At 39.2% G+C, this 13,560-nt stretch overlaps 1 long non-coding RNA gene across 1 annotated transcript; it reads left to right on the top strand.

The window, feature by feature from the left end:
* Positions 1-12,950, top strand: LOC109143844. Its single transcript, XR_002044214.2, has 3 exons — positions 1-157; positions 4,095-4,162; positions 12,738-12,950. It is a non-coding gene; the product is annotated as an uncharacterized LOC109143844 (long non-coding RNA).
* Positions 12,951-13,560: the final 610 nt, after the last annotated feature.

The raw sequence follows: 13,560 nt of genomic DNA, 5'->3' as shown, positions 1-13,560 counted from the left end.
CCCTCATGAGAGACCCTTCTCTGCCTTCTTTACCACCACTGCGTTGTAACGCTGCTGGCTGCCGGAGCCAGATCAAGGGACTGTCCCAAATGGACTCTGGGATGCGACTGATCGCATGGCCCTAGGAAAGCCTCGCTGAGCTCTCAGGGAGCAGCAGGTAGGCAGAGTCCAGCAGTTACAACAGGAGACTAATTAATGAGCTGTCAGAAACAGTTACTTCCCAGTTGAAGGAAAAGCCATAGGTGGCAGAAGGTAAGGAAGTGAAATTAAAGACTTAGGGAAGGAGGATTACCCCACTGCGTGAATTTTTTTTCTGGATGTATGGGTAAAGGAATTCTCAAAGATACAGATTTTAATAGTACAAGGGAAACTTAATATGCCTTCCTGTAATAAAAAGAGATGATCCCTTAGCCTATGCCTGAGTTTGTTAAGACCAAGATATCCCACAAGACCTCTAATGTATTTGTACAGCAGCATTTTTTCTTCTTTTGTTTGTTTGGGGTTTTTTTTTGTTTGGTGGGGTTTTTTTTTTTTTTTTTTTTTGTTGTTTGTGTTTGTTTTGTTTGGGGCTTTTTTGGCAATAAAGCAGCTCAAGGCCTTTGACCCTAAGTTGGTTTGATACAAACAAAGACTGGTGGTCTTTGCCATAGGTTTCGGAGTCACTGGATAATTGCTGAAGTTAGGATAGTAGTGTTCCTGCTTTGACAAGTACAAAGCCCAAGGAAGTGGCATGGGGCTGGGCAGGATGAAATACAAATCAAGGCCAGTAGATGAGCAAGGTCATTGCAAGGGAAGCTCTCACGGCTTCTGTCACCTTTGCATCAGTAGCTTTACCTGGATGCCTTCCTTGGGTCCATGGACACAACCAGGGCTGCTTCTCCCCTCCTGTACATCATGCCTTATTTCTTCCAAACAATGCAGGATCTAGAAAGAGGGGACATTTATGGCTACTTCAGTATGTAGGAAATGGCATAAGGTCTTTGTCAATACAGACCTTCTAAGAGAGTAATTTTCTTTTGCAGAATTAGTGGTATATACCTTTAATGCTGATTTCAAGGTGTTTTGCAAACAAATGTTTTAATCAGGAATAGGGTTTTAAAAATACTGGGACAGCAAAGTCTATGAAGAATTCAAAACAGCAAAAAATATTTCTTCATGCAATCTGAAATCAAGCTTCAAACCTATGGCCACCACAGAAGGAGTCAATGCCAGGACAATATCAAGGTGGGAGCGAAGGTGCATATGGCTTTCGGCTACCTTGTGCTAGTCTGAATCTTCCATCCTGTATTGCTGCTATAGAATGGAGTTTATACTGTGGCAAACAGGGGAGTACTACACTGGTTTGGAGAACTTTGAATAGTCTTATGTCAGGAGAGAACAGACATTCCTTAGGCAGTGGCCTGTACACAGGAGGGATGCAGGCCACATGCCTTCCAGTTACAAATGGGTTGGTGGAAACTCAGCAGGCTTCTACTGCAACCTGTCTGTGCTCAGATGTGAGCCAGTCCTGTGGTCAATCTTTTAGCAAGTCAGTGGGGGACACAGCCATGGAGCTGAAGAGCCCAGAGGTGGCACATCTGGGATGGATCACTTCTGAGCAGTTATTGGTAGCAAACAAAAGCAATCAGACACAATGTTGTGGGGGAGCACAGCTTGCAGGGGCTGGGGCCATATTTCAGGTTATTAACATCAAGAATAGCTTTAGTTAGTAATTCAGTCCTGATATAATTTAGAAAATGCCAGAAGTGCCCAGCAAACTTGAAAAAAAGCCTGAAATCTTGTTAGGTTGCTGGAGGAAGATGGACAGATCCAGGCAGGAAGCAGGTGTCCCATTGCACAGAGCTGTACATAACTAGGATTTTGACCTAAAATAACAAACTGACGATCTGCATCATAAAGGCAATCCAATCTCCAGTTCTGACTCATTGATCTCACTTTGTATTTAGCATAATGACAATGTGAGGCATTTTAAAGGGCTCTTTTTCTCATTTGGATTTTAACTTCTGAATGGAGGGTGAGGTCCCACTGTCCTCAAGGTCCCCTTGCCCTTGAGGATGTAAGGCAAAGGACACAAACTGAAACATATGAAAATCCTCCTGGACATCAGAAAATACTATGGTGGTTTTTTTTTGTTTTTTTTTGTTTTTTTTTGCGAAGATGATTTTATACTGGAACAGTGTTCCAACAGAGAAGCTGTGGAGTCTCCATCCTTTGAGATGTTGCAAAACCATGTGGACACAGTCCTGGACAACCAGCTCTAGATGGCCTTGCTTGATTCATGACATGAGTCAGAAAGCTTGAGGTCAAGTTAGAAATGGAGCACCTATCTCCAGTCTATCACTTGATCTAAGCTAGGAGTAGTGCTTCTTAAACCACTGCTGTGCCACTGCTACAAGTCATGGGTTTTCTTAAGCAAATTCTATTCAGACTCCAGATAATTATGTTATTGCTGCAACTGGTTTTGGTTTTTTTTCAAAATTATGATTCAAACATTTTTTAACCCACATATGTGTTTTTCTGAAATTACCTCAGCTCCTTCAGTTTATACACCTCAGTCAAGTGTAAAATTAAACAAAACCAGGGGGAAAATTATGCTCAAAGAAAGCAAAACACATCTGGAAAAATAAGTCACTGTGTTGTCTTAATGCATTGTAGTCAAAGGCTGAGAAGTGTAAAATAGAAATCCCATTCCATTTTGTGAAAGCTCTTCTGCTGGCAGAGGTGAAACTAATAAGGCTGGTAAATCTTTATGATAAATATTTAATAAAACTTCAGAGGTGTATGATTTACTGCATTATCATTCCTCAAAGAAAGGAAATAAGTAAGACCCTATACTTGCAAAGACCGTGCGTTTCTTTCAATAATTACAAACCACAAACCTCCCCACTGGTCACAATTGTGTGGGTGTGAAATAGAATTTTCCTCTATTTTTTAGTCATCTGTAACCCATACCTGGCCAGTACTCCCTAACCAAAAATGCTGAAAAGTGATGAAAATTTCCCCAAATTGGAAGGGAATGAGAGGAAGTTTCTTGGTGGAGAGGACAGCTCGCTTGTAAGTCATAAATCATACTGTTCCTCTCAAAGCAGTCAGAGTTCATAGACCCAGCACAGGTCCTCATTCCCGTTTTAATGGATATTCCCCATGCACGAGAACATAATTTGTCTAGGTAACATCATTTTACTCATTTGATGTGTATATAAACCTGTACACTTTATTGCATGTAATCAAAGAAATCAGTGAGCATATTTATTAAAAAGACCTACAAGGTTCTATATCTCTGAGTAAAGATGTTAGAAGTTGCTGTTTTAAGCTTCATTAAGATTTTTATGAAACAGAAAAGTGCTTCTGGCATTGTATGGTTCTGAGAAAATCTTTGATATGCATGTTAGCATCAATTTATGGGTAGGTTTAGGTGCCTGTATAATTAAAGGGATATTTCATATGCTCTTTTGGAGGGGAGAGTCTGTTTAAAAGACTAACAGGGAATTTTGAAGGGAGTGAAAGATCATTTGGTACCTTTGCAAGACAGTGTACTTAAAAGACATGAATCTTCACAGATCCATAGTGATTAAGCACATGAAATTGCCAAAAGTGCAGTGATTCATTGTACTGCTTCCCCCCTCCCCCTGCCATGAATTTCCATGGGTTGATTTATTGATTGGTTTGAAGCCCATTAATGAAGATATTTGAAAACTGATGCCTTGTGTGTATTCACATAGTATGTCTTAACTAGGACTGAACTCCCACAAAAAAATCATCCTCTAGTTACTTTCCAGGAAGATAAGGTTTATCACATTCCTAAACAGTCACAATGCTGTGGAGAAAGTAAAAAATACTGTAGAAAAAAAGAAAAACTTAAACCAACAGCCACGTATTTCTTTTTTCTATCACCATGTTGATGGGGGACAAGATTCTATTCTGCTACAACCTTGAGATACAGAGAGAAAAATATGGGAACTATAAAAATAATGCCAAGTGATGTTTTCTCCCAAATTCCGCAATAAATATACTGGTTGTGGAATAGCTGGGTGGGACAAGGACATGTACAGTAGTCATCTGCTGTTAAAGAAAAATCTATTTTTATCCTATAGAATGGAGAAACTCTTCAAGAATAGTTCATCTGTGTGAAAATACAACACCGGAAGGCCTACCAAGCAAGGTCTGTACATCCTAAAATGCTTTGCTAAATAAATTCAGCCCTAGGGAGTCTACAGCACAGAATAGCACAGGGCATGAATGAGCAGTAAGTCAGTTCCTTGTGTTTATCTGGCAGTGTCACCACCCCTATCCTGTTCCAGACAGTTTTGCACATCATGTTGGCACAAAGAAGGAAACAGAAAAGGTGTAAAAGAAAACTTCCAAAAACTTTTCCTGGTTTAAGATGTTGAAGACCCAGGCCTAGGCTTTCATGAGAATACCAGATTAATTGGACTCACAACTGCTCTTTTCCCCTTTTCCTGAAATTTCTTAGAAAATGTGTTCCCTTTGCTAATGCATAGATTTTGTTTCAGCTGTTAAAACTCACATTCTAAGCTTAAAAATAAATATCAATCTATGCTGGCATTTGCGACAAGGCAGAGGTTTTGGAACAATGATACACAGAGTTTTTTTTAGCATTGAAGCAAATCTTCCCCAAGAATTATGATGAAATGGAGGGCTGCATTCAGCAGCAGAGAGTCACTAATGACCATTTCTGTCCTCACCAGTAAATAGCACAGCAGTTAATGGAAATTACTTTTGAGTATTTCTCAAGACAGCTGAATGAAGAAACCAGCCAAAGACACATTTAAATCTCCTCTTGCTTAATTAACATGCATCTGGCAAACACATAACACTGTAAATACCATATTATCTCGGATACTGTAAAAGAAGAACAGTGAATGGATTGATACTGATACAGATAGGGAGATAAATTAGCTTGATAGATGGTCTCCTGGTGTTTGTCACTCCCAACCACCGTAATTACAACTACATTTAAATACTTGGCAGTATGCAAATCACAATTTAAAGTAAATAGCTTAAAATACATGTGTCTGAAGTATTGGTTCAAACCATATTTCAAGAGAGAGATGGAAAGGAAAGAGGAGATTTGATGCATTCTCCAAAAATCAATTTGTTTTACAAATTTGAGAAAATATTACTGTAGGGAAAGCAATATGATAGTGCCTCTTTTTGCTTTTTTTTTTTAATAGTTTCTTCTTTTTCTAAGTGTGTATTTCTAAGGCAAATCCTCAGTAGTTTCACAGAAAATTAATTCTTTACAGCCTTTTTGATTAAGCACCTGTAAAACTGAAATTTCCAAAATAACATTGCTTTCGGAAACACAGGTCTGTGATTGCTTAACATAAAAAAACCCTTCAGATGTGACCTCCAATGCAATGTAGAACTGCACTGATTTTCCAGTCCAACATTGCTGAAATGCCCTGGGCTTTAAGAGAATTAAGTATGCCCCAGCAAAGCTGGGATGGTGCCTTTTTTGGAAGATTGTACCATGAGTTTTAGTCCAGGCATGTTGTGAGGAACGGAGCTGAAAACTTACCTCTGGCATGGTGCTCACAGTGGTGTGACAATTAGCTGTGTGGTTGGAAGAAGTCCTGAGAAAAGGAAGGACTTGACTTGAAAAGGTGCTGGGCATTCCCAAATCACATGAAACGTTGCCTACAGATGGGTGTAGGTGCACTGACTAAAAGTTTGAGATGAGACTAAGCAAAACCATAGCCAACCCTGAATGACATCGTTCAGAAGAAGGAACAGACAGCTTCCATAAAAGTAATTTTAAAAAGCTGTGTGCTCTTTGTGGACCAGAATGGACATAAAAAATTGCTGGCTTCTATTTGGTGATTTTCTTTGTGTCTACCAAACTGCTTTGAATGCAGAAGTCCTTCTACCATTTATTTGTGTGTAGCGTCCATAAAAATGGAAAGATCTCAAGACCTTCTTATTGTGGGATTCACAGTATATCTGAAGAGCATGTTGGTAGGTACAGTGTGATGACTATGACAGCTTTTGAGACCTCCTCCCACGTCCCTGTCCAGAAATTCCAGGCAGTGCCTTCCTCTGGCTACAGATCCTACAGACACCCCTCTGACCTCCCCTTTCTCCTCTTATTCTGTAAACACCTTGCTGTACACACACAAACAGTGCTGCCATACTGATTGATGATCCAGTAGATGACCCCCAAGCTCCAGCCTGACTAAATAATTGTTTGGGGCATAGTGACATTGGATGAGTGCATCAGCATCAATTGGTTGACCATGTCTGTGGGACTAGGAATGCCATTCCCATTGTATTTTCCCATCTGCAATAACACACTTTTGATATGCTGTTTTCTTCCACCTCACACTACCTAAAATTTCTTTGTGTCCTCTGCTGGGATATTTTTTCACCTCCTCCTCTCCAGTAGAGAAGCTAGAGATTGAGTCATCTCCAGTCTCCAAAACTACCTCTTCCTGTAGCTGATATCAGGACAGGTGTAGACAGATTTTTTTTCCACAGGATTTGCAATACATTCACTTTTAGAGTATGCAGTCAAAGCCCTGACAGATGAAGTCCTTTTGTAAAAGGGAAGGCCAAGAATCCCGGCTCTGGGGCAGTTCATGTAACTCTCTGACCCGTAATTGAAGACCCTGTGGCCCTTGCTTCTCCTAGCTCATTAGTAGTCTTCCAGATTCCCATGAGAGTTTGGATTGCAAAAGAGCTAGGTGCTGAGAAGTTTGCAGGCCAGTAATCCTTGAGCTTCCAGGCTTCTGGCTCTCCATCATTTTGTTGGAAGGTGATCAAGGCTCTTTGACAGCTGCCTGACCAGCATGCTATAGGTAAGGTGGGAATGCAAGGTCTTACAGAGGTCTTCTTCACTCAGCCTTCCAGGGACTCTTCAGAGAGAACAAGCAAACAAACTAACAGAAGGTAAATACTTAGCTCCCGGTAGGAAGATCAAGACAATTGTACTGGGTTGACCCTGGCTGGATTCCAGGCACCAAAGCTTGTCTCTCACTCCCCTCCACAGCTGAACAGGGGGGAGAAAATATAATGAAGGTTTCATGAGTTGAGAGAAGGAGTATGAGAGATCACTTACCAAATACCATCATCACAGGTAAAACAGGTTCAAATTCGAGATATTAAATGAATTTATTACTAACAAAATCAGAGCAGGATAATGAGAAGTGAAAGAAATCCTTAAAAACACCTTCCCCCACCCTCTCTCCCTCCTTCCCTCCCTCCCTCCCAGCTATGCCCCCTTCCCTGGCACTGCAGGGGGGCAGGGAATGGGGATTATGGTCAGGTCACTGCACGTTGTTTCTCCCACTGCTCGGGGTGAGGAGTTCTTCCCCTGCTCCAATGTAGGGTCCCTCCCATGGGAGACAATTCTCCATGAACTTCTCCAATGTGAGTCCATCTCACGAGCAACAGATCTCTGCAAACTGCTGCAACCTGGATCACTCTTTCATGGACTGTGGGTGGATCTCTCCATCCCTGTGGATCTCCAAGGGCTGCAAGGGCAGAGTTGCTTCACCATGGTCTTTACCACGGGCTGCAGAACAATCCCAGCTCCGGTGCCCGGAGCACCTCCTCCCCCTCCTTCTCCACTGACCTTGGTGTCTGCAGTGTTGCTCTTCTCAGATGTTCTCACCCCGCTGTTCTCTTGCCACAATTACAATTGTGCAATATCTTTTTTTTCCTTCTTCTTAAATATGTTATCACGGAGGTGTTATCTCCATTTCTAGTTGGCCTGCCTTGACCAGCAGTACTGGGACTACCAGGGATTGGTTATATTGGACATGGAGGAAGCTTCTGGCAGCTTCTCACAGAAGCCACCCTTATAAGCGCCCCCACTACCAAAGCTTGGCCGTGCAAACCCAATGCAACAACAAAAATCAGCTCCTGTCTAAAATACAGTTACACAGATGTGCTCCTTTAGAACACCTCACGTAAGGAAGCAGTGAAGCAGAAGTGACCACAGTGTTGGTAGCATGGGAACTATCTCTGTGCCCTCATCACCACAGGGCTTAGCTGCATCATCCCACTGCTGGAAAAGCACATTTCTGACAGACCACTTTGCCTTTCCTCAATTAAGTGGAGTAAATCTACCACCTCCTCCTGCACTGAGACTGCATCATTGTTGCAGTGGAATTCTGAGTTGAGCCAAGACAGAGGCCAGAATTTCTATCTATAAACAATGGACTGACACTGTTTTCAGGGTTTCTTTTGTTCCTAGTTTATTTAAAAGTCTAATTTGCATTGTTTTTGACTCTGCTGACTAGAGGTTTTTCATCATGTTCCTGTTTCTTCATTTTATATATTTCCTACAACTCTTACTTTCTAACTTATATTATTTATATTCATTTCATTCTGGTCACAGAGAAATGTGCCTCACTTAAAGGCTTACTTTCACTAAGTAAATGCTTATTTCATAAATATTAAACAGAGGAATGAAGAGTATTCTCATCAAAAGCTTATTATGAGCAGTATGTTGAGAGTTTACCCCATGCTTATACACATTTTAAAATAATGAACCACAGTCAGAACACTTTGAACATTTGTGGATAAACTCCCCATTTCATTTCTAAAATACATATACATACATATATAAATTAAATACAATTTTGTACCTGCTTTTTTCCATTATTAAGTTGCTTTTATAAGCAGTGTGAATATTTTTCCACTCTTTTAGACTGTGGATTTTGAATATAATGTGAAGTAGTTCCACTCATGTCTCAGATGCTTCCGTTTATGTTTTTTTTCTCAACTGATTTGACTCATAGCTATTTTCAGCATTTCTACGTTGGGCCTATTAAAGCACCAAGTCTAGAACATACTGGTTACACAGTTATGCATTCTGTTTCCACATAAGAAATATAAATCAGACTCTATCACTCCCACTGAACTAGGCATCACCAGCCTGATAATCAAGCAATTTCTGTAGTATACAATGTCCCCAGGGTCAAACATAGTTATAGGTCAAGAAATATTCACCTCTAGTTTTACAAGCTCCAGGGGCAGAAGTGCAGTTTTTGCTGAAACATCTGCTAGATGAAGAGAAAGGATGCACAGTAATTAACTTTCCTCCCTGCATGTTATTAGAGAATACTTTTGGAACTCACTCTGCACTCAGATTTGATGGAAGGAAGAACATGCTCACTTTATCCATATCGTGATATTTCTGTTGGAATGGTGGTACATAATGATTGAAAACTTTTTAGTTTCAGGCATTCAATGACTTGGGAGTGCTGAATGATCAAGAGCACCCTTCTTCTGTTGCTTTTGCTGTTTAATCCCTTAGAAGGAATATATTAGAATATATCAAGTTTTTAAAAATTTGATTAATATACCCCCTTCCTGCTTCAGTGAATAACTGAAATATGTGCTCATAAGGAAGCATTCTGAATATCTCTCACCTGTTGCCCATACATCAGCATATAAAGAGTCTTCATTTCTTCTGGTCTTTTGATTTATTATGTCTTCAGCATTTAGATTTTAGACTAAATAGGAGCTGATTTTATTTCTGTCTCCTTTTGCCCACATACCACCAGTGGCTGTAGCTAGGCTGTTCTCTTGAAGATAATTTCCTGTGCCAAGTAGACCATCCTGCTTGGTTGCCTGTACACATAGAAGGGAAAATGATGTTCCACAAACCCCAAATGTTCTCCTTTCCCATATATTAAAATATGAGACAGTGCTGCTTTACCCAAAAGTCATAAATATAAAGAATCTGGGCATATATGTATGTTATTTCTACTAATCTGCGTAAATGTGTGACTTTAGATATGTATTTGTTGTGCTCCCCTAATATGTATTATAGAATCATAGAATTATAGAATGCCCTGGGTTGGAAAGGACCTTAACGTCAACTAGGTCCAACACCCTGCCATGGGCAGGGACACCTTTCACTGGACCAGGTTGCTCAGAGCTCCATCCAGCCTGGCCCAGAACACTTCCAGGGATGTTCCACCCCCAGCTTCTTTGGACAATCTGCTCCAGTGTCTCACCACTCTAACAGTAAAGAACTTTTTCCTAATATCTAATCTAAAGCTAATGTCTTTCAGTTTGAAGCCATTCCCCCTTGTCCTGTTACTGCATACCTTTGTAAAAAGTCCCACTCCATCTTTCTTGTAGGCTCCCTTTGGGTACTGGAATCTCTCCATATAATTTATGTCTCCAAGAAACAGGGGGATACTTGTATGCAAAAAGTGCAAGTTGTGCTCCAAGAACTCAGTGAACTGAGCAAAAAGGGCACACATTTAAGACAGCAAACACTACATGGAGAACACATTTAAGATACTAAGCTCATATATTTCTTAGAAACCAGAATGTTTTATATTTAGGATTTTTAAATTAAAATATTCTTCAAGCTGTTTACAAAATGTCTTCCTAAAAGCAATGAAGTCAGAGAGAATGGATAATGAAGATCAGAGACACACAGTGTTCCTCTATGTTGACAAAATGTTAAGCTAAAACTAATTTAATTCACAATAGCATACTCTCTTTGTTCGTGAAAACACCTTAATGATTTGGCATTTTTGTATTTCTTCATAAAATAAAGATCCTTGCAAAATTCCAATTACTGACTCTTGAAAGATTTTCATAGCACAGCTCAGATAGATTAACATTGATGATTTATAAAATATTAAGCAGTGGTAGTGAAATTATGTAACATCTTGCAGTCTGGGGGCTTTCTTGCACGGCATTATTTTAAAATGTGTATAAACACAGTAAACCCTTAACAGCATGTAAAACGAGTTTTTGGTGACAATTTTACAATATATTTCAATCTCGATATTTATGAAATATGCGTTTACTCCATAAAAATAAGTCTGTAGGAAAAGCAGTGTGGTGCAGTGGCCAGGATGCAGACATATGAGTCAGAAGTTTGCATTCTATTTCTGGACGTGCCAGAAGGCTTTTCCTATAATTATCAGCATCTATATTTGTCTCTTTTTTTCTCACTCTCTTTTGTCATATATTTGGAAACTCACAAGAAAGACAAGAAATTATTTTAGAGAGAGGGTGTCACCATGCATTTTGGGTTGTATGCTGACACTTGGAGAAAGTAGCACAAGTTGCCTCAGTACTTTCAAATCTTGAAATATTATTCTTTTTTGAATCCTGTTCATTCAACTGTGTGCACACAGAATAATGGTATCAGTGAAGACACCCAACACACCGGCCAGAGATAAATATTTATGAAGATATTTAGCCAAAATATAGAAAAGTCCCAATTTTACTCATGCAGTTCTACTGCATAACTGTTTTGGACAAAATCAATCAATTAACAAAGCAACCAGATTTCAGATGAAATTTTTCTTAAACCTGAGAGGCAAGTACTGGGATGTGGGGTTCCTTTACCTTCAGCAACTACTTCATGCCTTAAAAATTTTTATGCCAGGAGAATTCCAGGAACTGATGGTGCAGTATTTCAAGTGGGAATCTAAGAAAATATTCTATTCCTAAGTCTAATATTATAAAAGAATGTTTTCACCACTAGTTTAGAGAGGGAGAAATTTGTGTCCATTCTTATTCAGGATAGAATGAACTGCTGAAAACTCCAATGAATTCAATTAAATTCTGTTAAGGATTTTTACAAGGTAGAATTCATTCACCATAAAGGAAGTCATATGCTTATGATTTTTAAATGGAATATCTGGTGGCACGGGAATAAAAATCAAAATAGCAACTAAAAGCAATAAACTGCATGGTGCTAAACTGAATAAAATATAAAAATCTCTATGACATTACAACAATGAAATATCTTTCCAATGATGCCAACACAACAAGAACCACATTATAACCGCTGTTGCATCAAATAACACAATTTATTGAGGCAATTTGTCTTCAATCTGTGTTGTATGAATAATATATCAATAAAAAGATGGGCATAGGCAGCATAGCTTTAGCTATATGTTGGAAATTTTAAACATCTATATTAGGACAGAAGAACCAGAAAGGAATAACTTACAGTGAAGCATTTGAATAGCTTGATTCACCTTTGGTACACTAACCATCACAAGCAGCACAATTTCGAAGATATTAGTATTAAAATCAAATTTAGTTACATAGAGTAGAGCACAGAAAGGAAGACCAGAGCAAATTTACATAATCTGTCAGGATTTTATTGCACTTAATTACCAGTTCTCAAGTATTCACACTAGAAGTAGGCTTTCTAATGTAAAATGTTAGATTTACCACCTGTGTTCCACATGACTAGGTTTTCTTTTCAGTTTTTTATTGTCATTTTTATGTGCAACTGGATTTGGTGTCTGCCATGCAGCTTGAAATTAACACATGCTCCATTTATATTCAAGGTACTATTCAGGTTGCTGGACCTAGTTCTTCCACTGGAGATCCTTAGTGATGCTATTATAATGATCTTGATTGATGCTGAATACTTTTCTTTCATGAAAATGTATACACAACTGTTCTTATCAACCCATTTTATTCTTGTTTAGACTCTTTTGGAAAATGATTTTGTTTATCACTAATATAGCAACTCTGTTCAAAAGTAGATTTCTGTTTTGGTCTGTATTTTCTTCCACACTCTGAGTCTACTCTATTTTTCATTTTGCATATTAAAACAAGTTATTATTCTTTGCTGTGGCTCTACCCACCTCCACAAAGATCCCAAATTCTTCTTTGAACCTTTTCCTTTTTACTCCTGCAGCTGTAAGTACTCTAAACACACTATATTGCTTAGTTGCTCCACTGTTTTATTATCTTTGCTTCTGTTTCTCTGTTTCCAGGTACCAAGTGTAGCTCTCCAGTGGTAGATACAGAATATTTTCTGTGGAAGCTCATGGAAAGAGCAAGAGTCAGACTTCTACTAGGATTCTCCACTGATGCCAAGCCCCAGCACTAAATGGGGCTTTGTCAAGTATGTCCATCTTCCTGACTGAAGATACACAGTACTTACAACACAAGGGTCGGAGTCAGTCGCTTCAGTCTTGTATTTCTCCACAGTAGGTCCCAGGTTTGAATTTCTAGACATATTTACACAGTTCACTCCATTATGGCAGCTGATCCACTGCATCCTTTTTGGCCTATTCTGACTTACTATTTGTAGGCTTAGAGTGCAGCTTCTTTTCTTCCTTCCTTTGTAGATGTGTGAGAAGGCCTCCTGTTTCTCCTGCTGATCTACCTCTACTTAGCAATTGCTGCAGTGAGCAGGTAACACCTTCCAAAGAGATACTTGGCTTCTGCACCCATGTTTTGCTGTTCTTGTTATATTTACTGTTTTATGGATGAAAGAGCTTTAACTTCCTTTACCTTTCATCACATAATCTGCTTCATTTTCTCATAGCTAATAAGAAATGTCTATACTCTCATTAATAGTGATGACATAAGAGATTGTCAACTTCCTGCTGAACTGTATGAAAACATTTCTATGCAATTATTACAACCATTTCCTGAAACTCTGTGTCACCAAGCAGGGATCTGAATTTCTTTCTAAGGCTTTTGAAATTCTGTTTTTAAAAATATTCAGCAGAGCTTTTATAAGGGCAATTCACTGTGGGTACGCCAGACAATGGAGCATTTAAAACCGTATTCTTTAGCAGAACATTAGAA

Source organism: Corvus cornix, chromosome 2 (assembly GCF_000738735.6).
Source record: "Corvus cornix cornix isolate S_Up_H32 chromosome 2, ASM73873v5, whole genome shotgun sequence".
NCBI lineage: Eukaryota > Metazoa > Chordata > Aves > Passeriformes > Corvidae > Corvus > Corvus cornix.
Note: the sequence above shows the minus strand (reverse complement) of the source record. Positions and strands in the feature narration are given on the sequence as shown.